The following is a 26256-nucleotide window of genomic DNA, read 5'->3' on the forward strand; positions in this document are numbered from 1 at the left end:
GAAAAGGAGAAGAAGTCAGAAGGCCTCCGGGGATTCTGCACGCGTGTGAGTGTTTTTGTGTGTGTGACTAAAAAGGACACGAAGTCAGAAGCCCTCTAGAGTTTCTGCAGGGGTATGAGAGTGAGTGTGTTTTTGTGTGTGTGTAAAATGTAAACGAAGTCAGTTGCCCTTCAGAGATACTGCAAGGGTGTGTGTGTGTGTGTAAAAAGGACACGACATCAGAAGCCCTTCAGAGATTGTACAAGGGCATGAGTGTGGGTTTGTGTGTGTGAGTGTGTAAAACGGACAAAGTCAGAAGCCCTCCAGAGATTCTGCAATGGTTTTCTCTGTGTGTGTGTGTTTAAAAAGGACATGAAGTCAGAAGACCTCTAGGGATTCTGCCATGGTGTGTGTGTGTTTTTATAAAAAGGACACGAAATCAGAAGCTCTCTAGAGATTCTGCAAGGGTCTGAGTGTGAGTGTAAGAAGGACATGTAGTCAGAAGCCCTACAGAGTTTCTGTAAGTTAATGAGTGTGAGTTTGTGTGTGTTTGTGTGTAGAAAGGACAGGAATTCAGACGACCTCCAAAGATTGTGCAAGGGTGTGTGTGTGTGTGAGTGTGTAAAAAGGAAAGGAAGTCCGAAGCCCTGCAGATATTATTCAAAGTTTGTGTGTGCGTGAGTGTCTAAAAAGGACACAAAATCAGAAGCCCTCCAGAGATTCTGTAAGTGTCTGTGTGTGTAAAAAGGACACAAAATGAGAATACCTCCAGAGATTCTGCAAGGGTGTGTGCATGTGTGTGTATGTGTGTGTAAAATGGAAACGAAGTCAGAAGGCCTCCAGAGATTCTGCCAGGGTGTATTTGTGTGTGTAAAACGGACAGGAACTCAGAATCCCTCTAGAGATTCTTCACGTGTGAGTGTGTGTGTGTGTATAAAAAGGACACAAAGTCAGAAGACCTGCAGATATTCTGCAAGAGTGTGAGTGTTTGCAAAAAGGACACGGAATCAGAAGCCCTCCAGAGACTCTGCAAGTGTATGAGTGCATGCGTGTGTGTGTGTGTGTTTAAAAAGGACATGAAATCAGACGCCTTCCAGAGATTCTGCAATGGTTTTCTGTGTGTGTGTGTGTGTCTGTGTGTAAAAAGACATGAAAATAGGCGCCCTGCAGATATTCAGCAAGGGTGCGTGTATGTGTGTGTGTGTGCAAGTGTGTGTGTGGAAAAAGGACAGGAAACCGGAACGTTTTACAGATTCTGCAAGAGTGTGTGTGTGTGTGTTTGTGCTTGTAAAAAGGACATTAATTCATAAACCCTCCAGAGATTCTGCAACAGTGTATGTGTATATGTGTATGTGTGTGTGTGTGTGTGTAAAAAGGCCATGAAGTCAGAAGACCTCCAGAGATTCTGCAAGGGTATGAGTGTGAGTGTGTGTGTGTGTGTTTCTGTGTGTGTGTATGAAAAGGACACGGTGTCAGAAGCCCTCAAGAGATTCTGGAAGGTTGTGTGTGAGTGTGAGTGAAAAGGACACCAAGTCAGAAGCCCTCCGGTGATTCTGCAAGGGTGCGAGTGCTTTTGTGTGTGTGACTAAAAAGGAAACGAAGTCAGAAGCCCTCTAGAGTTTCTGCAGGGGTATGAGAGTGAGTGTGTGTTTGTGTGTGTGTAAAAAGGCCATGAAGTCAGAAGCCCTCCAGAGATTCTGCAAGGATATGAGTGTGAGTATGTGAGTGTGTGTGTGTTTGTATGAACAGGACACGGTGTCAGAAGCCCTCAAGAGATTCTGGAAGGTTGTGTGTGAGTGTGTTTAAAAAGGCCACGAAGTCAGAACCTCTCTAGAGAATCTGCAAGTGTCTGAGTGTGCATGTGTGTGTAAAAAGGACATGTAGTCAGAAGCCCAACAGAGTTTCTGCAAGTGTATGAGTGTGAGTTTGTGTGTGTGTAAAAAGGACACGGAGTCAGAAGACCTCAAGAGATTGTGCAAGGGTGTGTGTGTGTGTGAGTGTGTAAAAAGGAAAGGAAGTCCGAAGCCCTACAGATATTCTTCAAAGTTTGTGTGTGTGTGTGTGTCTAAAAAGGACACAAAATCAGAAGCCCTCCAGAGATTCTGCAAGTGTCTGTGTGTGTAAAAAGGACAAAAAATGAGAATACCTCCAGAGATTCTTCAAGGGTGTGTGCATGTGTGTGTGTGTGAGTGTGTAAAATTGAAACGAAGTCAGAAGGCCTCCAGAGATTCTGCCAGGGTGTATTTGTTTGTGTAAAAAGGACAGGAACACAGAATCCCTCTAGAGATTCTTCAAGTGTGAGTGTGTGTGTGTATAAAAAGGACACAAAGTCAGAAGACCTGCAGATATTCTGCAAGAGTGTGAGTGTTTGCAAAAAGTACACGGAATCAGAAGCCCTCCAGAGATTCTGCAAGTGTATGAGTGCATGTGTGTGTGTGTGTTTAAAAAGGACATGAAATCAGACGCCTTCCAGAGATTCTGGAATGGTTTTCTGTGTGTGTGTGTGTCTGTGTGTGTGTGTAAAATGACATGAAATCAGGTGCCCTGCAGAGATTCTGCAAGGGTGCGTGTATGTGTGTGTGTGTGCATGTGTGCGTGTGGAAAAAGGACAGGAAACCAGATGCCTTTTACAGATTCTGCAAGAGTGTGTGTGTGTGTGTGTGTTTGTGCTTGTAAAAAGGACATTAATTTAGAAACCCTCCAGAGATTCTGCAACCGTGTGTGTGTGTGTGTGTGTGTGTGTGTAAAAAGCCATGAAGTCAGAAGCCCTCCAGAGATTCTGCAAGGGTATGAGTGTGAGTGTGTGTGTGTGTTTCTGTGTGTGTGTATGAAAAGGACACGGTGTCAGAAGCCCTCAAGAGATTCTGGAAGGTTGTGTGTGAGTGTGATTGAAAAGGACACGAAGTCAGAAGCCCTGCGGGGATTCTGCAAGGGTGCGAGTGTTTTTGTGTGTGTGACTAAAAAGGACACGAAGTCAGAAGCCCTCTAGAGTTTCTACAGGGGTATGAGAGTGAGTGTGTGTTTGTGTGTGTGTAAAAAGGCCATGAAGTCAGAAGCCCTCCAGAGATGCTGCAAGGGTCTGAGTGTGTGTGTAGAAAGGACATGTAGTCAGATGCCCTACAAAGCTTCTGCAAGTGTATGAGTGTGAGTTTGTGTGTGTGTAAAAAGGACACGGAGTCAGAAGATCTCCAGAGATTGTGCAAGGGTGTGTGTGTGTGTGTGAGTGTGTATAAAGGACATGAAGTCAGAAGGCCTGTAGTGATTTTACCATGGTTAGTGTGTATTTTTGTAAAAAGGACACGAACTCAGAAGCTCTGTAGGGATTCTGCAAGGGTCGGAGTGTGAGTGTGTGTGTAAATGGGACATGTAGTCTGAAGCCCTACAGAGTTTCTTCAAGTGTATGAGTGTGAGTTTGTGGGTGTGTGTGTGTGTGTGTAAAAAGGACACGAAGTCAGACGACCTCCAGAGATTGTGCATGGGTGTGTGTGTGTGTGTGTGTGAGTGTGTAAAAAGGAAAGGAAGTCTGAAGGCCTACAGATATTCTTCAAAGTTAGTGTGTGCGTGAGTGTCTAAAAAGGACACAAAATCAGAAGCCCTCCGGAGATTCTGCAAGTGTCTGTGTGTGTAAAAAGGACACAAAGTGAGAATACCTCCAGAGATTCTGCAAGGGTGTGTGCATGTGTGCATGTGTGTGTGTGTGTGTGAGTGTGTAAAATGGAAACGAAGTCAGAAGGCCTGCACAGATTCTGCCAGGGTGTATTTGTGTGTGTAAAAAGGACAGGAACTCAGAATCCCTCCAGAGATTCTTCAAGTGTGAGTGTGTGTGTATAAAAAGGACACAAAGTCAGAAGACCTGCAGATATACTGCAAGAGTGTGAGTGTTTGTAAAAAGGACACGGAATCAGAAGCCCTCCAGAGATTCTGCAAGTGTATGAGTGCATGTGCGTGTGTGTGTGTGTGTGTGTTTAAAAAGGACATGAAATCAGACGCCTTCCAGAGATTCTGCAATGGTTTTCTGTGTGTGTGTCTGTGTGTGTGTGTAAAAAGACATGAAATCAGGTGCCTTGCAGAGATTTCAAGGGTGCGTGTATGTGTGTGTGTGTGCATGTGTGCGTGTGGAAAAAGGATAGGAAACCAGAAGCCTTTTACAGATTCTGCAAGAGTGTGTGTGAGTGTGTGTTTGTGCTTGTAAAAGGACATTAATTCAGAAACCCTTCAGAGATTCTGCAACCGTGTGTGTGTATATGTGTATGTGTGTTTGTGTGTGTGTGTGTGTGTAAAAAGGCCATGAAGTCAGAAGCCCTCCAGAGATTCTGCAGGGTATGAGTGTGATTGTGAGTGTGTGTGTGTGTGTTTCTGTGTGTGTGTATGAAAAGGACACGGTGTCAGAAGCCCTCAAGAGATTCTGGAAGGTTGTGTGTGCGTGTGAGTGAAAAGGACACGAAATCAGAAGCCCTGCGGGGATTCTGCAAGGGTGCGAGTGTTTTTGTGTGTGTGACTAAAAAGGACACGAAGTCAGAAGCCCTCTAGAGTTTCTGCAGGGGTATGAGAGTGAGTGTGTGTTTGTGTGTGTGTAAAAAGGCCATGAAGTCAGAAGCCCTCCAGAGATTCTGCAAGGATATGAGTGTGAGTATGTGTGTGTGTGTGTGTGTGTGTATGAACAGGACACGTTGTCAGAAGCCCTCAAGAGATTCTGGAAGGTTGTGTGTGAGTGTGTTTAAAAAGGACACGAAGTCAGAAGCTCTCTAGAGATTCTGCAAGGGTCTGAGTGTGAGTGTGTGTGTAAAAAGGACATGTAGTCAGAAGCCCTACAGAGTTCTGCAAGTGTATGGGTGTGAGTTTGTGTTTGTGTGTAAAAAGGACACGGAATCAGAAGATCTCCAAAGATTGTGCAAGGGTGTGTGTGTGTGTGAGTGTGTAAAAAGGACATGAAGTCAGAAGGCCTGTAGTGATTCTGCCATGGTGTGTGTGTATTTTTGTAAAAAGACATGACGTCAGAAGCTCTCTAGAGATTTTACAAGGTTCTGAGTGTGAGTGTGTGTGTAAAAAGGACAGGAACTCAGAATCCCTCCAGAGATTCTTCAAGTGTGAGTGTGTGTGTGTATAAAAAGGACACAAAGTCAGAAGACCTGCAGATATTCTGCAAGAGTGTGAGTGTTTGCAAAAAGGACACGGAATCAGAAGCCCTCCAGAGATTCTGCAAGTGTATGAGTGCATGTGTGTGTGTGTGTGTGTGTGTGTTTAAAAAGGACATGAAATCAGACGCCTTCCAGAGATTCTGCAAGGGTGCGTGTATGTGTGTGTGTGTGCATGTGTGCGTGTGGAAAAAGGACAGGAAACCAGAAGCCGTTTACAGATTCTGCAAGAGTGTGTGTGTGTGTGTGTTGTGCTTGTTAAAAGGACATTAATTCAGAAACCCTCCAGACATAATGCAACCATGTGTGTGTATATGTGTATGTGTGTGTGTGTGTGTGTGTGTGTGTGTAAAAAGGACACGAAGACAGAAGACCTCTATTGATTCTGCCATGGTGTTTGTGTGTTTTTTTAAAAGGACACGAAGTCAGGAGCTCTCTAGAGATTCTGCAAGGGTCTGAGTGTGTGTGTTTGTTTAAAAAGGACATGTAGTCAGAAGCCCTACAGAGTTTCTGCAAGTGAATGAGTGTAAGTTTGTGTGTGTGTGTGTGTAAAAAGGACACGAAATCAGACGACCTCCAGAGATTGTGCAAGGGTGTGTGTGTGTGTGTGTGTGTGTGTGTGTATGAACAGGACACGGTGTCAGAAGCCCTCAAGAGATTCTGGAAGGTTGTGTGTGAGTGTGTTTAAAAAGGACACGAAGTCAGAAGCTCTCTAGAGATTCTGCAAGGGTCTGAGTGTGAGTGTGTGTGTAAAAAGGACATGTAGTCAGAAGCCCTACAGAGTTCTGCAAGTGTATGAGTGTGAGTTTGTGTGTGTGTGTAAAAACGACACGGAATCAGAAGATCTCCGGAGATTGTGCAAGGGTGTGTGTGTGTGTGAGTGTGTAAAAATGACATGACGTCAGAAGGCCTGTAGAGATTCTGCCAAGGTGTGTGTGTATTTTTGTAAAAAGGACACGAAGTCAGAAGCTCTCTAGAGATTTTACAAGGGTCTGAGTGTGAGTGTGTGTGTAAAAAGGACAGGAACTCAGAATCCCTCCAGAGATTCTTCAAGTGTGAGTGTGTGTGTGTATAAAAAGGCCACAAAGTCAGAAGACCTGCAGATATTCTGCAAGAGTGTGAGTGTTTGTAAAAAGGACACGGAATCAGAAGCCCTCAAGAGACTCTGCAAGTGTATGAGTGCATGTGTGTGTGTGTGTTTAAATGGACATGAAATCAGACGCCTTCCAGAGATTCTGCAATGGTTTTCTGTGTGTGTGTCTGTGTGTGTGTGTAAAATACATGAAATCAGGCGCGCTGCAGAGATTCTGCAAGGGTGCGTGTATGTGTATGTGTGTGCATGTGTGCGTGTGGAAAAAGGACAGGAAACCAGAAGCCTTTTACAGATTCTGCAAGAGTGTGTGTGTGTGTGTTGTGCTTGTTAAAAGGACATTAATTCAGAAACCCTCCAGAGATTCTGCAACCATGTGTGTGTATATGTGTATGTGTGTGTGTGTGTGTAAAAAGGGCATGAAGTCAGAAGCCCTCCAGAGATTCTGCAAGGGTATGAGTGTGAGTGTGAGTGTGTGTGTTTCTGTGTGTGTGTATGATAAGGACACGGTGTCAGAAGCCCTCAAGAGATTCTAGAAGGTTGTGTGTGAGTGTGAGTGAAAAGGACACGAAGTCAGAAGGCCTCCAGGGATTCTGCAGGGGTGTGAGTGTTTTTGTGTGTTTGACTAAAAAGGATACGAAGTCAGAAGCCCTCTAGAGTTTCTTCAGGGGTATGAGAGTGAGTGTGTGTTTGTGTGTATGTAAAAAGTAAACGAAGTCAGTTGCCCTCCAGAGATACAGCAAGGGTGTGTGTGTGTGTGTAAAAAGTACACGACATCAGAAGCCCTTCAGAGATTGTAAAAGGGCATGAGTGTGGGTTTGCATGTGTGAGTGTGTAAAACGGACAAAGTCAGAAGCCCTCCAGAGATTCTGCAATGGTTTTCTGTGTGTGTGTTTAAAAAGGATATGAACTCAGAAGACCTCTAGGGATTCTGCCATGGTGTGTGTGTGTTTTTGTAAAAAGGACACTAAGTCAGAAGCTCTCTAGAGATTCTGCAAGGGTCTGAGTGTGAGTGTGTGTGTAAAAAGGACATGTATTCAGAAGCCCTACAAAGTTTCTGCAAGTGAATGAGTGTGAGTTTGTGTGTGTGTAAAAAGGACACGGAGTCAGAAGAACTCCAGAGATTGTGCAGGGGTGTGTGTGTGTGTGAGTGTGTAAAAAGGAAAGGAATTCCGAAGCCCTACAGATATTCTTCAAAGTTTGTGTGTGCGTGAGTGTCTAAAAAGGACACAAAATCAGAAGCCCTCCAGAGATTCTGCAAGTGTCTGTGTGTGTAAAAAGGACACAAAGTGAGAATACCTCCAGAGATTCTGGAAGGGTGTGTGCATGTGTGCATGTGTGTGTGTGTGTGTAAATTGGAAACAAAGACAAAAGGCATCCAGAGATTCTGCCAGGGTGTATTTGTGTGTGTAAAAAGGACAGGAACTCAGAATCCCTCCATAGATTCTTCAAGTGTGAGTGTGTCTGTGTGTATAAAAAGGACACAAAGTCAGAAGACCTGCAGATATTCTGCAAGAGTGTGGGTGTTTGTGTGTGTGTGTAAAAAGGACACAGAATCAGAAGCCCTCCAGAGATTCTGCAAGTGTATGAGTGTGTGTGTGTGTGTGTGTGTTTAAAAAGGACATGAAATCAGACGCCCTTCAGAGATTTTGCAAGGGTGCGTGTATGTGTGTGTGTGTTTGCTTGTAAAAAGACATTAATTCAGAAACCATCCAGAGATTCTGCAACGGTGTTTCCGTATGTGTTTGTGTGTGTGTGTGTGTGTGTGTAAAAAGGACACGAAGTCAGAAGCTCTCTAGAGATTCTACCATGGTGTGTGTGTGTGTGTGTTTGTATAAAAAGTACATGAATTTCGAAGCCCACTAGTGACTCTGCAAGTGTCTGAATGTGAGTGTGTGTGTGTGTGTGTAAAAAGGCCATGAAGTCAGAAGCCCTCCAGAGATTCTGCAAGGGTATGAGTGTGAGTGTGTGTGTGTGTAAAAAGTAAATGAAGTCAGTTGCCCTCCAGAGATACTGCAAGGGTGTGTGTGTGTGTGTAAAAAGGACACGACATCAGAAGCCCTTCAGAGATTGTACAAGGGCATGAGTGAGGGTTTCCGTGTGTGAGTGTGTAAAACGGACAAAGTCAGAAGCCCTCCAGAGATTCTGCAATGGTTTTCTGTGTGTGTGTGTGTGTGTGTGTGTGTGTGTTTAAAAAGGATATGAACTCAGAAGACCTCTAGGGATTCTGCCATGGTGTGTGTGTGTTTTTGTAAAAAGGACACGAAGTCAGAAGCTCTCTAGAGATTCTGCAAGGATCTGAGGTGAGTGTAAAAAGGACATGTAGTCAGAAGCCGTACAGAGTTTCTGCAAGTGAATGAATGTGAGTTTGTGTGTGTGTGTAAAAAGGACAGGAATTCAGACGACCTCCAGAGATTGTGCAAGGGTGTGTGTGTGTGTGTGTGAGTGTGTAAAAAGGAAAGGAAATCCGAAGCCCTACAGATATTCTTCAAAGTTTGTGTGTGCGTGAGTGTCTAAAAAGGACACGGAATCAGAAGCCCTCCAGAGATTCTGCAAGTGTCTGTGTGTGTAAAAAGGACACAAAATGAGAATACCTCCAGAGATTCTGCAACGGTGTGTGCATGTGTGTGTGTGTGTGTAAAATGGAAACGAAGTCAGAAGGCCTCCAGCGATTCTGCCAGGGTGTATTTGTGTGTGTAAAAAGGACAGGAACTTAGAATCCCTCCAGAGAGTCTTCAAGTGTGAGTGTGTGTGTGTGTATAAAAAGGACACAAAGTCAAAAGACCTGCAGATATTCTGCAAGAGTGTGAGTGTTTGTGTGTGCGTGTAAAAAGGACACGGAATCAGAAGCCCTCCAGACATTCTGCAAGTGTATGAGTGCGTGTGTGTGTGTGTTTTAAAAGGACAAGAAATCAGACGCCCTTCAGAGATTCTGCAAGGGTTCTTGTATGTGTGTGTGTGTTTGCCTGTAAAAAGACATTAATTCAGAAACCATCCAGAGATTCTGCAACGGTGTTTGTGTATGTGCGTGTGTGTGTGTGTGTGTGTAAAAAGCACACGAAGTCAGAAGCCCTCTAGAGATTCTACCATGGTGTGTGTGTGTGTGTGTTTGTATAAAAAGTACATGAATTTGGAAGCCCACTAGGGACTCTGCAAGAGTCTGAGTGTGAGTGTGTTTGTATGTGTGTAAAAAAGCCATGAAGTCAGAAGCCCTCCAGAGATTCTGCAAGGGTATGAGTGTGAGTGTGTGTGTGTGTGTTTGTGTGTATGAAAATGACACGGTGTCAGAAGTACTCAAGAGATTCTGGGAGTTTGTGTGTGAGTGTGTTTAAAAAGGACACGAAGTCAGAAGCTCTCTAGAGATTCTGCAAGGGTCTGAGTGTGAGTGTGTGTGTAAAAAGGACATGTAGTCAGAAGCCCTACAGAGCTTCTGCAAGTGTGTGAGTGTGAGTTTGTGTGTGTGTAAAAAGGACACGGAGTCAGAAGATCTCCAGATATTGTGCAAGGGTGTGTGTGTGTGTGTGAGTGTGTAAAAAGGAAAGGAAGTCCGAAGCCCTACAGATATTCTTCAAAGTTTGTGTGTGCGTGAGTGTCTAAAAAGGACACAAAATCAGAAGCCCTCCAGAGATTCTTCAAGTGTCTGTGTGTGTAAAAAGGAGACAAAGTGAGAATACCTCCAGAGATTCTGCAAGGGTGTGTGCATGTGCGCATGTGTGTGTATGTGTGTGAATGTGTAAAATTGAAACGAAGTCAGAAGCCCTCCCGAGATTCTGCCAGGGTGTATTTGTGTGTGTAAAAAGGACAGGAACTCAGTATCCCTCCATAGATTCTTCAAGTGTGAGCGTGTCTGTGTGTATAAAAAGGACACAAAGTCAGAAGACCTGCAGATATTCTGCAAGAGTGTGGGAGTTTGTGTGTGTGTGTAAAAAGGACACAGAATCAGAAGCCTTCCAGAGATTCTGCAAGTGTATGAGTGTGTGTGTGTGTGTGTGTGTGTTTAAAAAGGACATGAAATCAGACGCCCTTCAGAGATTTTGCAAGGGTGCGTGTATGTGTGTGTGTGTTTGTGTGTGTCTGCTTGTAAAAAGACATTAATTCAGAAACCATCCAGAGATTCTGCAACGGTGTTTCCGTATGTGTTTGTGTGTGTGTGTGTGTGTAAAAAGGACACGAAGTCAGAAGCTCTCTAGAGATTCTACCATGGTGTGTGTGTGTGTGTGTGTGTATAAAAAGTACATGAATTTCCGAGCCCACTAGTGACTCTGCAAGAGTCTGAGTGTGAGAGTGTGTGTGTGTAAAAAGGCCATGAAGTCAGAAGCCCTCCAGAGATTCTGCAAGGGTATGAGTGTGAGTGTGTGTGTGTGTAAAAAGTAAATGAAGTCAGTTGCCCTCCAGAGATACTGCAAGGGTGTGTGTGTGTGTGTGTGTGTAAAAAGGACATGACATCAGAAGCCCTTCAGAGATTGTACAAGGGCATGAGTGAGGGTTTGCGTGTGTGAGTGTGTAAAACGGACAAAGTCAGAAGCCCTCCAGAGATTCTGCAATGGTTTTCTGTGTGTGTGTGTTTAAAAAGGATATGAACTCAGAAGACCTCTAGGGATTCTGCCATGGTGTGTGTGTGTGTGTGTTTTTGTAAAAAGGACACGAAGTCAGAAGCTCTCTAGAGATTCTGCAAGGGTCTGAGTGTGAGTGTAAAAAGGACATGTAGTCAGAAGCCCTACAGAGTTTCTCCAAGTGAATGAATGTGAGTTTGTGTGTGTGTGTAAAAAGGACAGGAATTCAGACGACCTCCAGAGATTGTGCAAGGGTGTGTGTGTGTGTGAGTGTGTAAAAAGGAAAGGAAATCCGAAGCCCTACAGATATTCTTCAAAGTTTGTGTGTGCGTGAGTGTCTAAAAAGGACACAAAATCAGAAGCCCTCCAGAGATTCTGCAAGTGTCTGTGTGTGTAAAAAGGACACAAAGTGATAATACCTCCAGAGATTCTGCAAGAGTGTGGGTGTTTGTGTGTGTGTGTAAAAAGGACACAGAATCAGAAGCCCTCCAGAGATTCTGCAAGTGTATGAGTGTGTGTGTGTGTGTGTGTGTTTAAAAAGGACATGAAATCAGACGCCCTTCAGAGATTTTGCAAGGGTGCGTGTATGTGTGTGTGTATTTGCTTGTAAAAAGACATTAATTCAGAAACCATCCAGAGATTCTGCAACGGTGTTTCCGTATGTGTTTGTGTGTGCGTGTGTGTGTGTGTAAAAAGGACACGAAGTCAGAAGCTCTCTAGAGATTCTACCATGGTGTGTGTGTGTGTGTGTGTTTGTATAAAAAGTACATGAATTTCGAAGCCCACTAGTGACTCTGCAAGTGTCTGAATGTGAGTGTGTGTGTGTGTGTAAAAAGGCCATGAAGTCAGAAGCCCTCCAGAGATTCTGCAAGGGTATGAGTGTGAGTGTGTGTGTGTGTAAAAAGTAAATGAAGTCAGTTGCCCTCCAGAGATACTGCAAGGGTGTGTGTGTGTGTGTGTGTAAAAAGGACACGACATCAGAAGCCCTTCAGAGATTGTACAAGGGCATGAGTGAGGGTTTGCGTGTGTGAGTGTGTAAAACGGACAAAGTCAGAAGCCCTCCAGAGATTCTGCAATGGTTTTCTGTGTGTGTGTGTGTGTGTGTGTGTGTGTGTTTAAAAAGGATATGAACTCAGAAGACCTCTAGGGATTCTGCCATGGTGTGTGTGTGTTTTTGTAAAAAGGACACGAAGTCAGAAGCTCTCTAGAGATTCTGCAAGGATCTGAGGTGAGTGTAAAAAGGACATGTAGTCAGAAGCCGTACAGAGTTTCTGCAAGTGAATGAATGTGAGTTTGTGTGTGTGTGTAAAAAGGACAGGAATTCAGACGACCTCCAGAGATTGTGCAAGGGTGTGTGTGTGTGTGTGTGTGAGTGTGTAAAAAGGAAAGGAAATCCGAAGCCCTACAGATATTCTTCAAAGTTTGTGTGTGCGTGAGTGTCTAAAAAGGACACGGAATCAGAAGCCCTCCAGAGATTCTGCAAGTGTCTGTGTGTGTAAAAAGGACACAAAATGAGAATACCTCCAGAGATTCTGCAAGGGTGTGTGCATGTGTGTGTGTGTGTGTAAAATGGAAACGAAGTCAGAAGGCCTCCAGCGATTCTGCCAGGGTGTATTTGTGTGTGTAAAAAGGACAGGAACTCAGAATCCCTCCAGAGAGTCTTCAAGTGTGAGTGTGTGTGTGTGTATAAAAAGGACACAAAGTCAAAAGACCTGCAGATATTCTGCAAGAGTGTGAGTGTTTGTGTGTGCGTGTAAAAAGGACACGGAATCAGAAGCCCTCCAGACATTCTGCAAGTGTATGAGTGCGTGTGTGTGTGTGTTTTAAAAGGACAAGAAATCAGACGCCCTTCAGAGATTCTGCAAGGGTTCTTGTATGTGTGTGTGTGTTTGCCTGTAAAAAGACATTAATTCAGAAACCATCCAGAGATTCTGCAACGGTGTTTGTGTATGTGCGTGTTTGTGTGTGTGTGTGTAAAAAGCACACGAAGTCAGAAGCCCTCTAGAGATTCTACCATGGTGTGTGTGTGTGTGTGTTTGTATAAAAAGTACATGAATTTGGAAGCCCACTAGGGACTCTGCAAGAGTCTGAGTGTGAGTGTGTTTGTATGTGTGTAAAAAAGCCATGAAGTCAGAAGCCCTCCAGAGATTCTGCAAGGGTATGAGTGTGAGTGTGTGTGTGTGTGTTTGTGTGTATGAAAATGACACGGTGTCAGAAGTACTCAAGAGATTCTGGGAGTTTGTGTGTGAGTGTGTTTAAAAAGGACACGAAGTCAGAAGCTCTCTAGAGATTCTGCAAGGGTCTGAGTGTGAGTGTGTGTGTAAAAAGGACATGTAGTCAGAAGTCCTACAGAGCTTCTGCAAGTGTGTGAGTGTGAGTTTGTGTGTGTGTAAAAAGGACACGGAGTCAGAAGATCTCCAGATATTGTGCAAGGGTGTGTGTGTGTGTGTGAGTGTGTAAAAAGGAAAGGAAGTCCGAAGCCCTACAGATATTCTTCAAAGTTTGTGTGTGCGTGAGTGTCTAAAAAGGACACAAAATCAGAAGCCCTCCAGAGATTCTTCAAGTGTCTGTGTGTGTAAAAAGGAGACAAAGTGAGAATACCTCCAGAGATTCTGCAAGGGTGTGTGCATGTGCGCATGTGTGTGTATGTGTGTGAATGTGTAAAATTGAAACGAAGTCAGAAGCCCTCCCGAGATTCTGCCAGGGTGTATTTGTGTGTGTAAAAAGGACAGGAACTCAGTATCCCTCCATAGATTCTTCAAGTGTGAGCGTGTCTGTGTGTATAAAAAGGACACAAAGTCAGAAGACCTGCAGATATTCTGCAAGAGTGTGGGAGTTTGTGTGTGTGTGTAAAAAGGACACAGAATCAGAAGCCTTCCAGAGATTCTGCAAGTGTATGAGTGTGTGTGTGTGTGTGTGTGTTTAAAAAGGACATGAAATCAGACGCCCTTCAGAGATTTTGCAAGGGTGCGTGTATGTGTGTGTGTGTGTGTGTGTGTCTGCTTGTAAAAAGACATTAATTCAGAAACCATCCAGAGATTCTGCAACGGTGTTTCCGTATGTGTTTGTTTGTGTGTGTGTGTGTGTGTGTGTAAAAAGGACACGAAGTCAGAAGCTCTCTAGAGATTCTACCATGGTGTGTGTGTGTGTGTGTGTATAAAAAGTACATGAATTTCGAAGCCCACTAGTAACTCTGCAAGAGTCTGAGTGTGAGTATGTGTGTGTGTAAAAAGGCCATGAAGTCAGAAGCCCTCCAGTGATTCTGCAAGGGTATGAGTGTGAGTGTGTGTGTGTGTAAAAAGTAAATGAAGTCAGTTGCCCTCCAGAGATACTGCAAGGGTGTGTGTGTGTGTGTGTAAAAAGGACATGACATCAGAAGCCCTTCAGAGATTGTACAAGGGCATGAGTGAGGGTTTGCGTGTGTGAGTGTGTAAAACGATCAAAGTCAGAAGCCCTCCAGAGATTCTGCAATGGTTTTCTGTGTGTGTGTGTGTGTGTGTGTTTAAAAAGGATATGAACTCAGAAGACCTCTAGGGATTCTGCCATGGTGTGTGTGTGTGTGTGTTTTTGTAAAAAGGACACGAAGTCAGAAGCTCTCTAGAGATTCTGCAAGGGTCTGAGTGTGAGTGTAAAAAGGACATGTAGTCAGAAGCCCTACAGAGTTTCTCCAAGTGAATGAATGTGAGTTTGTGTGTGTGTGTAAAAAGGACAGGAATTCAGACGACCTCCAGAGATTGTGCAAGGGTGTGTGTGTGTGTGAGTGTGTAAAAAGGAAAGGAAATCCGAAGCCCTACAGATATTCTTCAAAGTTTGTGTGTGCGTGAGTGTCTAAAAAGGACACAAAATCAGAAGCCCTCCAGAGATTCTGCAAGTGTCTGTGTGTGTAAAAAGGACACAAAGTGATAATACCTCCAGAGATTCTGCAAGGGTGTGTGCATGTGTGTGTGTGTGTGTGTGTAAAATGGAAACGAAGTCAGAAGGCCTCCAGAGATTCTGACAGGGTGTATTTGTGTGTGTATAAAGGACAGGAAATCAGAATCCCTCCAGAGAGTCTTCAAGTGTGAGTGTGTGTGTGTGTGTGTGTGTATAAAAAGGACACAAAGTCAGAAGACTTGCAGATATTCTGCAAGAGTGTGAGTGTTTGTGTGTGCGTGTAAAAAGGACACGGAATCAGAAGCCCTCCAGACATTCTGCAAGTGTATGAGTGCGTGTGTGTGTGTGTTGTAAAAGGACAAGAAATCAGACGCCCTTCAGAGATTCTGCAAGGGTGCGTGTATGTGTGTGTGTGTGTGTGTGTGTGTGTGTGTTTGCTTGTAAAAAGACATTAATTCAGAAACCATCCAGAGATTCTGCAACGGTGTTTGTGTATGTGCGTGTGTAAAAAGGACACGAAGTCAGAAGCCCTCTAGAGATTCTACCATGGTGTGTGTGTGTGTGTGTGTGTTTGTATAAAAAGTACATGAATTTGAAAGCCCACTAGGGACTCTGCAAGAGTCTGAGTGTGAGTGTGTTTGTGTGTGTGTGTGTGTGTGTAAAAAAGCCATGAAGTCAGAAGCCCTCCAGAGATTCTGCAAGGGTATGAGTGTGAGTGTGTGTGTGTGTGTGTGTGTGTGTGTATGAAAATGACACGGTGTCAGAAGCCCTCAAGAGATTCTGGAAGGTTGTGTGTGAGTGTGTTTAAAAAGGACACGAAGTCAGAAGCTCTCTAGAGATTCTGCAAGGGTCTGAGTGTGAGTGTGTGTGTAAAAAGGACATGTAGTCAGAAGCCCTACAGAGCTTCTGCAAGTGTGTGAGTGTGAGTTTGTGTGTGTGTAAAAAGGACACGGAGTCAGAAGATCTCGAGATTGTGCAAGGGTGTGTGTGTGTGAGTGTGATAAAAGGAAAGGAAGTCCGAAGCCCTACAGATATTCTTCAAAGTTTGTGTGTGCGTGAGTGTCTAAAAAGGACACAAAATCAGAAGCCCTCCAGAGATTCTTCAAGTGTCTGTGTGTGTAAAAAGGAGACAAAGAGAGAATACCTCCAGAGATTCTGGAAGGGTGTGTGCATGTGTGCATGTGTGTGTGTGTGTGTAAAATGGAAACAAAGACAGAAGGCATCCAGAGATTCTGCCAGGGTGTATTTGTGTGTGTAAAAAGGACAGGAACTCAGAATCCCTCCATAGATTCTTCAAGTGTGAGTGTGTCTGTGTGTATAAAAAGGACACAAAGTCAGAAGACCTGCAGATATTCTGCAAGAGTGTGGGTGTTTGTGTGTGTGTGTAAAAAGGACACAGAATCAGAAGCCCTTCAGAGATTCTGCAAGTGTATGAGTGTGTGTGTGTGTGTGTTTAAAAAGGACATGAAATCAGACGCCCTTCAGAGATTCTGCAAGGGTGCGTGTATGTGTGTGTGTGTTTGCTTGTAAAAAGACATTAATTCAGAAACCATCCAGAGATTCTGCAACGGTGTTTCCGTATGTGTTTGTGTGTGTGTGTGTGTGTGTGAGTGTAAAAAGGACACAAAGTCAGAAGCTCTCTAGAGATTCTACTATGGTGTGTGTGTGTGTGTGTGTGTTTGTATAAAAAGTACATGAATTTCGAAGCCCACTAGTGACTCTGCAAGTGTCTGAGTGTGAGTGTGTGTGTGTGTGTGTGTAAAAAGGCCATGAAGTCAGAAGCCCTCCAGAGATTCTGCAAGGGTATGAGAGTGAGTGTGTGTGTGTGTGTAAAATGTAAATGAAGTCAGTTGACCTCCAGAGATACTGCAAGGGTGTGTGTGTGTGTGTAAAAAGGACACGACATCAGAAGCCCTTCAGGGATTGTACAAGGGCATGAGTGAAGGTTTGCGTGTGTGAGTGTGTAAAACGGACAAAGTCAGAAGCCCTCCAGAGATTCTGCAATGGTTTTCTGTGTGTGTGTGTGTGTGTGTGTGTGTGTGTGTGTTTAAAAAGGATATGAACTCAGAAGACCTCTAGGGATTCTGCCATGTTGTGTGTGTGTTTTTGTAAAAAGGACACGAAGTCAGAAGCTCTCTGGAGATTCTGCAAGGATCTGAGGTGAGTGTAAAAAGGACATGTAGTCAGAAGCCCTACAGAGTTTCTGCAAGTGAATGAATGTGAGTTTGTGTGTGTGTGTAAAAAGGACAGGAATTCAGACGACCTCCAGAGATTGTGCAAGGGTGTGTGTGTGGGTGTGTGAGTGTGTAAAAAGGAAAGGAAATCCGAAGCCCTACAGATATTCTTCAAAGTTTGTGTGTGCGTGAGTGTCTAAAAAGGACACGGAATCAGAAGCCCTCCAGAGATTCTGCAAGTGTCTGTGTGTGTAAAAAGGACACAAAATGAGAATACCTCCAGAGATTCTGCAACGGTGTGTGCATGTGTGTGTGTGTGTGTAAAATGGAAACGAAGTCAGAAGGCCTCCAGAGATTCTGCCAGGGTGTATTTGTGTGTGTAAAAAGGACAGGAACTCAGAATCCCTCCAGAGAGTCTTCAAGTGTGAGTGTGTGTGTGTGTATAAAAAGGACACAAAGTCAAAAGACCTGCAGATATTCTGCAAGAGTGTGAGTGTTTGTGTGTGCGTGTAAAAAGGACACGGAATCAGAAGCCCTCCAGATATTCTGCAAGTGTATGAGTGCGTGTGTGTGTGTGTTTTAAAAGGACAAGAAATCAGACGCCCTTCAGAGATTCTGCAAGGGTTCTTGTATGTGTGTGTGTGTTTGCTTGTAAAAAGACATTAATTCAGAAACCATCCAGAGATTCTGCAACGGTGTTTGTGTATGTGCGTGTGTGTGTGTGTGTGTGTAAAAAGGACACGAAGTCAGAAGCCCTCCAGAGATTCTACCATGGTGTGTGTGTGTGTGTGTGTGTTTGTATAAAAAGTACATGAATTTGGAAGCCCACTAGAGACTCTGCAAGAGTCTGAGTGTGAGTGTGTTTGTGTGTGTGTGTGTAAAAAAGCCATGAAGTCAGAAGCCCTCCAGAGATTCTGCAAGGGTATGAGTGTGAGTGTGTGTGTGTGTATGAAAATTACACGGTGTCAGAAGCACTCAAGAGATTCTGGAAGTTTGTGTGTGAGTGTGTTTAAAAAGGACACTAAGTCAGAAGCTCTCTAGCGATTCTGCAAGGGTCTGAGTGTGAGTTTGTGTGTAAAAAGGACATGTAGTCAGAAGCCCTACAGAGCTTCTGCAAGTGTGTGAGTGTGAGTTTGTGTGTGTGTAAAATGGACACGGAGTCAGAAGATCTCCAGATATTGTGCAAGGGTGTGTGTGTGTGTGTGTGTGAGTGTGTAAAAAGGAAAGGAAGTCCGAAGCCCTACAGATATTCTTCCAAGTTTGCGTGTGCGTGAGTGTCTAAAAAGGAAACAAAATCAGAAGCCCTCCAGAGATTCTTCAAGTGTCTGTGTGTGTAAAAAGGAGAAAAAGTGAGAATACCTCCAGAGATTCTGCAAGGGTGTGTGCATGTGTGCATGTGTGTGTATGTGTGTGAATGTGTAAAATTGAAACGAAGTCAGAAGGCCTCCTGAGATTCTGCCAGGGTGTATTTGTGTGTGTAAAAAGGACAGGAACTCAGAATCCCTCCATAGATTCTTCAAGTGTGAGTGTGTCTGTGTGTATAAAAAGGACACAAAGTCAGAAGACCTGCAGATATTCTGCAAGAGTGTGGGTGTTTGTGTGTGTGTGCAAAAAGGACACAGAATCAGAAGCCTTCCAGAGATTCTGCAAGTGTATGAGTGTGTGTGTGTGTGTGTGTGTTTAAAAAGGACATGAAATCAGACGCCCTTCAGAGATTTTGCAAGGGTGCGTGTATGTGTGTGTGTGTGTGTGTGTGTGTGTGTTTGCTTGTAAAAAGACATTAATTCAGAAACCATCCAGAGATTCTGCAACGGTGTTTCCGTATGTGTTTGTGTGTGTGTGTGTGTGTGTGTGTGTGTAAAAAGGACACGAAGTCAGAAGCTCTCTAGAGATTCTACCATGGTGTGTGTGTGTGTGTGTGTGTTTGTATAAAAAGTACATGAATTTCGAAGCCCACTAGTGACTCTGCAAGAGTCTGAGTGTGAGTATGTGTGTGTGTAAAAAGGCCATGAAGTCAGAAGCACTCCAGAGATTGTACAAGGGCATGAGTGAGGGTTTGCGTGTGTGAGTGTGTAAAACGGACAAAGTCAGAAGCCCTCCAGAGATTCTGCAATGGTTTTCTGTGTGTGTGTGTGTGTGTGTTTAAAAAGGATATGAACTCAGAAGACCTCTAGGGATTCTGCCATGGTGTGTGTGTGTGTTTTTGTAAAAAGGACACGAAGTCAGAAGCTCTCTAGAGATTCTGCAAGGGTCTGAGTGTGAGTGTAAAAAGGACATGTAGTCAGAAGCCCTACAGAGTTTCTCCAAGTGAATGAATGTGAGTTTGTGTGTGTGTGTAAAAAGGACAGGAATTCAGACGACCTCCAGAGATTGTGCAAGGGTGTGTGTGTGTGTGTGTGAGTGTGTAAAAAGGAAAGGAAATCCGAAGCCCTACAGATATTCTTCAAAGTTTGTGTGTGCGTGAGTGTCTAAAAAGGACACAAAATCAGAAGCCCTCCAGAGATTCTGCAAGTGTCTGTGTGTGTAAAAAGGACACAAATTGATAATACCTCCAGAGATTCTGCAAGGGTGTGTGCGTGTGTGTAAAATGGAAACGAAGTCAGAAGGCCTCCAGAGATTCTGCCAGGGTGTATTTGTGTGTGTATAAAGGACAGGAACTCAGAATCCCTCCAGAGAGTCTTCAAGTGTGAGTGTGTGTGTGTGTATAAAAAGGACACAAAGTCAGAAGCCCTCCAGACATTCTGCAAGTGTATGAGTGCGTGTGTGTGTGTGTTTTAAAAGGACAAGAAATTAGACGCCCTTCAGAGAATCTGCAAGGGTGCGTGTATGTGTGTGTGTGTGTGTGTTTGCTTGTAAAAAGACATTAATTCAGAAACCATCCAGAGAATCTGCAACGGTGTTTGTGTATGTGCGTGTGTAAAAAGGACACGAAGTCAGAAGCCCTCTAGAGATTCTACCATGGTGTGTGTGTGTGTGTTTGTATAAAAAGTACATGAATTTGAGAGCCCACTAGGGACTCTGCAAGAGTCTGAGTGTGAGTGTGTTTGTGTGTGTGTGTGTAAAAAAGCCATGAAGACAGAAGCCCTCCAGAGATTCTGCAAGGGTATGAGTGTGAGTGTGTGTGTGTGTGTGTGTGAGTGTATGAAAATGACACGGTGTCAGAAGCCCTCAAGAGATTCTGGAAGGTTGTGTGTGAGTGTGTTTAAAAAGGACACGAAGTCAGAAGCTCTCTAGAGATTCTGCAAGGGTCTGAGTGTGAGTGTGTGTGTAAAAAGGACATGTAGTCAGATGCCCTACAAAGCTTCTGCAAGAGTATGAGTGTGAGTTTGTGTGTGTGTAAAAAGGACACGGAGTCAGAAGATCTCCAGAGATTGTGCAAGGGTGTGTGTGTGTGTGTGAGTGTGTATAAAGGACATGAAGTCAGAAGGCCTGTAGTGATTCTGCCATGGTTTGTGTGTATTTTTGTAAAAAGGACACGAAGTCAGAAGCTCTCTAGGGATTCTGCAAGAGTCGGAGTGTGTGTGTGTAAAAAGGACATGTAGTCAGATACGCTACAAAGCTTCTGCAAGTGTATGAGTGTGAGTTTGTGTGTGTGTAAAAAGGACACGGAGTCAGAAGACCTCCAGAGATTGTGCAAGGGTGTGTGTGTGTGTGAGTGTGTAAAAAGGAAAGGAAGTCCGAAGCCCTACAGATATTCTTCAAAGTTTGTGTGTGCGTGAGTGACTAAAAAGGACACAAAATCAGAAGCCCTCCAGAGATTCTGCAAGTGTCTGTGTGTGTAAAAAGGACACAAAGTGAGAATACCTCCAGAGATTCTGCAAGGGTGTGTGCATGTGTGCATGTGTGTGTGTGTGTGAGTGTGTAAAATGGAAACGAAGTCAGCAGGCCTGCAGACATTCTGCCAGGGTGTATTTGTGTGTGTAAAAAGGACAGGAACTCAGAATCCCTCCAGAGATTCTTCAAGTGTGAGTGTGTGTGTGTATAAAAAGGACACAAAGTCAGAAGACCTGCAGATATTCTGCAAGAGTGTGAGTGTTTGTAAAATGACACGGAATCAGAAGCCCTCCAGAGATTCTGCAGGTGTATGAGTGCATGTGTGTGTGTGTGTGTGTGTTTAAAAAGGACATGAAATCAGACGCCTTCCAGAGATTCTGCAATGGTTTTCTGTGTGTGTGTGTGCATGTGTGCGTGTGGAAAAAGGACAGGAAACCAGAAGCCTTTTACAGATTCTGCAAGAGTGTGTGTGTGTGTGTGTTTGTGCTTGTAAAAAGGACATTAATTTAGAAACCTTCCAGAGATTCTGCAACCGTGTGTGTATATGTGTATGTGTGTGTGTGTGTGTGTGTGTGTGTATCAAGGCCATGAAGTCAGAAGCCCTTCAGAGATTCTGCAAGGGTATGAGTGTGAGTGTGTGTGTGTGTGTGTTTCTGTGTGTGTGTATGAAAAGGACACGGTGTCAGAAGCCCTCAAGAGATTCTTTAAGGTTGTGTGTGAGTGTGAGTGAAAAGGACACGAATTCAGAAGCCCTCTGGGGATTCTGCAAGGGTGCGAGTGTTTTTGTGTGTGTGACTAAAAAGAACACGAAGTCAGAAGCCCTCTAGAGTTTCTGCAGGGGTATGAGAGTGAGTGTGTGTTTACGTGTGTGTAAAAAGGCCATGAAGTCAGAAGCCCTCCAGAGATTCTGCAAGGATATGAGTGTGAGTATGTGTGTGTGTGTGTGTGTGTGTGTGTATGAACAGGACACGGTGTCAGAAGCCCTCAAGAGATTCTGGAAGGTTGTGTGTAAGTGTGTTTAAAAAGGACACGAAGTCAGAAGCTCTCTAGAGATTCTGCAAGGGTCTGAGTGTGAGTGTGTGTGTAAAAAGGACATGTAGTCAGATGCCCTACAAAGCTTCTGCAGGTGTATGAGTGTGAGTTTGTGTGTGTGTAAAAAGGACACGGAGTCAGAAGATCTCAAGAGATTGTGCAAGGATGTGTGTGTATGTGTGTGAGTGTGTATAAAGGACATGATGTCAGAAGGCCTGTAGTGATTCTGCCATGGTTTGTGTGAATTTTTGTAAAAAGGACACGAAGTCAGAAGCTCTCTAGGTATTCTGCAAGGATCGGAGTGTGAGTGTGTGTGTGTAAAAAAGACATGTAGTCAGAAGCCCTACAGAGTTTCTTCAAGTGTATGAGTGTGAGTTTGTATGTGTGTGTAAAAAGAACACGAAGTCAGACGACCTCCAGAGATTGTGCAAGGGTGTGTTTGTGTGTGAGTGTGTCAAAAGGAAATGAAGTCTGAAGGCCTACAGATATTCTTCAAAGTTAGTGTGTGCGTGAGTGTCTAAAAAGGACACAAAATCAGAATCCCTCCAGAGATTCTGCAAGTGTCTGTGTGTGTAAAAAGGACACAAAGTGAGAATACCTCCAGAGATTCTGCAAGGGTGTGTGCATGTGTGCATGTGTGTGTGTGTGAGTGTGTAAAATTGAAACGAAGTCAGAAGACCTCCCGAGATTCTGCCAGGATGTATTTGTGTGTGTAAAAAGGACAGGAACTCAGAATCCCTCCAGAGATTATTCAAGTGTGAGTGTGTGAGTGTATAAAAAGAACACAAAGTCAGAAGACCTGCAGATATTCTGCAAGAGTGTGAGTATTTGTAAAAAGGACACGGAATCAAAAGCCCTCCAGAGATTCTGCAGGTGTATGAGTGCATGTGTGTGTGTGTGTTTAAAAAGGACATGAAATCAGACGCCTTCCAGAGATTCTGCAATGGTTTTCTGTGTGTGTGTCTGTGTGTGTGTGTAAAAAGACATGAAATTAGGTGCCTTGCAGAGATTCTGCAAGGGTGTGTGTAGGTGTGTGTGTGTGCATGTGTGCGTGTGGAAAAAGGACAGGAAACCAGAAGCCTTTTACAGATTCTGCAAGAGTGTGTGTGTGTGTGTGTGTGTGTGTGTGTGTAAAAAGGGCATGAAGTCAGAAGCCCTCCAGAGATTCTGCAAGGGTATGAGTGTGAGTGTGTGTGTTTCTATGTGTGTGTGTGATAAGGACACGGTGTCAGAAGCCCTCAAGAGATTCTGGAAGGTTGTGTGTGAGTGTGAGTGAAAAGGACACGAATTCAGAAGCCCTCCGGGGATTCTGCAAGGGTGCGAGTGTTTTTGTGTGTGTGACTAAAAAGAACACGAAGTCAGAAGCCCTCTAGAGTTTCTGCAGGGGTATGAGAGTGAGTGTGTGTTTACGTGTGTGTAAAAAGGCCATGAAGTCAGAAGCCCTCCACAGATTCTGCAAGGATATGAGTGTGAGTATGTGTGTGTGTGTGTGTGTGTGTGTGTGTATGAACAGGACACGGTGTCAGAAGCCCTCAAGAGATTCTGGAAGGTTGTGTGTGAGTGTGTTTAAAAAGGTCACGAAGTCAGAAGCTCTCTAGAGATTCTGCAAGGGTCTGAGTGTGAGTGTGTGTGTAAAAAGGACATGTAGTCAGATGCCCTACAAAGCTTCTGCAAGTGTATGAGTGTGAGTTTGTGTGTGTGTGTAAAAACGACACGGAATCAGAAGATCTCCGGAGATTGTGCATGGGTGTGTGTGTGTGAGTGTGTAAAAATGACAAAAGTCAGAAGGCCTGTAGAGATTCAGCCAAGGTGTGTGTGTATTTTTGTAAAAAGGACACGAAGTCAGAAGCTCTCTAGAGATTTTACAAGGGTCTGAGTGTGAGTGTGTGTGTAAAAAGGACAGGAACTCAGAATCCCTCCAGAGATTCTTCAAGTGTGAGTGTGTGTGTGTATAAAAAGGACACAAAGTCAGAAGACCTGCAGATATTCTGCAAGAGTGTGAGTGTTTGTAAAAAGGACACGGAATCAGAAGCCCTCAAGAGATTCTGCAAGTGTATGAGTGCATGTGTGTGTGTGTGTGTTTAAAAAGGACATGAAATCAGACGCCTTCCAGAGATTCTGCAATGGTTTTCTGTGTGTGTGTGTATCTGTGTGTTTGTGTAAAAAGACAAGAAATCAGGCGCGCTGCAGAGATTCTGCAAGGGTGTGTGTGTGTGTGTGTGTAAAAAGTACATGAAATCAGAAGCCCTTCAGAGATTGTAAAAGGGCATGAGTGTGGGTTTGCATGTGTGAGTGTGTAAAACGGACAAAGTCAGAAGCCCTCCAGAGATTCTGCAATGGTTTTCTGTGTGTGTGTTTAAAAAGGATATGAACTCAGAAGACCTCTAGGGATTCTGCCATGGTGTGTGTGTGTTTTTGTAAAAAGGACACTAAGTCAGAAGCTCTCTAGAGATTCTGCAAGGGTCTGAGTGTGAGTGTGTGTGTAAAAAGGACATGTATTCAGAAGCCCTACAAAGTTTCTGCAAGTGAATGAGTGTGAGTTTGTGTGTGTGTAAAAAGGACACGGAGTCAGAAGACCTCCAGAGATTGTGCAAGGGTGTGTGTGTGTGTGAGTGTGTAAAAAGGAAAGGAAGTCCGAAGCCCTACAGATATTCTTCAAAGTTTGTGTGTGCGTGAGTGTCTAAAAAGGACACAAAATTAGAAGCCCTCCAGAGATTCTGCAAGTGTCTGTGTTTGTAAAAAGGACACAAAGTGAGAATACCTCCAGAGATTCTGGAAGGGTGTGTGCATGTGTGCATGTGTGTGTGTGTGTGTAAAATGGAAACAAAGACAGAAGGCATCCAGAGATTCTGCCAGGGTGTATTTGTGTGTGTAAAAAGGACAGGAACTCAGAATCCCTCCAGAGATTCTTCAAGTGTGAGTGTGTGTGTGTATAAAAAGGACACAAAGTCAGAAGACCTGCAGATATTCTGCAAGAGTGTGGGTGTTTGTGTGTGTGTGTAAAAAGGACACAGAATCAGAAGCCCTCCAGAGATTCTGCAAGTGTATGAGTGTGTGTATGTGTGTGTTTAAGAAGGACATGAAATCAGACGCCCTTCAGAGATTTTGCAAGGGTGCGTGTATGTGTGTTTGCTTGTAAATAGACATTAATTCAGAAACCATCCAGAGATTCTGCAACGGTGTTTCCGTATGTGTTTGTGTGTGTGTGTGTGTGTGTGAGTGTAAAAAGGACACGAAGTCAGAAGCTCTCTAGAGATTCTACCATGGTATGTGTGTGTGTGTTTGTATAAAAAGTACATGAATTTCGAAGCCCACTAGTGACTCTGCAAGAGTCTGAGTGTGAGTGTGTGTGTGTGTGTGTGTGTGTGTAAAAAGGCCATGAAGTCAGAAGCCCTCCAGAGATTCTGCAAAGGTATGAGTGTGAGTGTGTGTGTGTGTAAAAAGTAAATGAAGTCAGTTGCCCTCCAGAGATACTGCAAGGGTGTGTGTGTGTGTAAAAAGGACACTACATCAGAAGCCCTTCAGAGATTGTACAAGGGCATGAGTGAGGGTTTGCGTGTGTGAGTGTGTAAAACGGACAAAGTCAGAAGCCCTCCAGAGATTCTGCAATGGTTTTCTGTGTGTGTGTGTGTGTGTGTTTAAAAAGGATATGAACTCAGAAGACCTCTAGGGATTCTGCCATGGTGTGTGTGTGTGTATTTTTGTAAAAAGGACACGAAGTCAGAAGCTCTCTAGAGATTCTGCAAGGGTCTGAGTGTGAGTGTAAAAAGGACATGTAGTCAGAAGCCCTACAGAGTTTCTGCAAGTGAATGAATGTGAGTTTGTGTGTGTGTGTAAAAAGGACAGGAATTCAGACGACCTCCAGAGATTGTGCAAGGGTGTGTGTGTGTGTGTGTGAGTGTGTAAAAAGGAAAGGAAATCCGAAGCCCTACAGATATTCTTCAAAGTTTGTGTGTGCATGAGTGTCTCAAAAGGACACGGAATCAGAAGCCCTCCAGAGATTCTGCAAGTGTCTCTGTGTGTAAAAAGGACACAAAATGAGAATACCTCCAGAGATTCTGCAACTGTGTGTGCATGTGTTTGTGTGTGTGTAAAATGGAAACGAAGTCAGAAGGCCTCCAGAGATTCTGCCAGGGTGTATTTGTGTGTGTAAAAAGGACAGGAACTCAGACTCCCTTCAGAGAGTCTTCAAGTGTGAGTGTGTGTGTGTATATAAAGGACACAAAGTCAAAAGACCTGCAGATATTCTGCAAGAGTGTGAGTGTTTGTGTGTGCGTGTAAAAAGGACACGGAATCAGAAGCCCTCCAGACATTCTGCAAGTGTATGAGTGCGTGTGTGTGTGTTTTAAAAGGACAAGAAATCAGACGCCCTTCAGAGATTCTGCAAGGGTTCGTGTATGTGTGTGTGTGTTTGCTTGTAAAAAGACATTAATTCAGAAACCATCCAGAGATTCTGCAACGGTGTTTGTGTATGTGCGTGTGTGTGTGTGTGTTTAAAAAGGACACGAAGTCAGAAGCCCTCTAGAGATTCTACCATGGTGTGTGTGTGTGTGTGTGTTTGTATAAAAAGTACATGAATTTGGAAGCCCACTAGGGACTCTGCAAGAGTCTGAGTGTGAGTGTGTTTGTGTGTGTGTGTAAAAAAG

Source organism: Tenrec ecaudatus, chromosome 14, assembly GCF_050624435.1.
Source record: "Tenrec ecaudatus isolate mTenEca1 chromosome 14, mTenEca1.hap1, whole genome shotgun sequence".
Taxonomy (NCBI): Eukaryota; Metazoa; Chordata; class Mammalia; order Afrosoricida; family Tenrecidae; genus Tenrec; species Tenrec ecaudatus.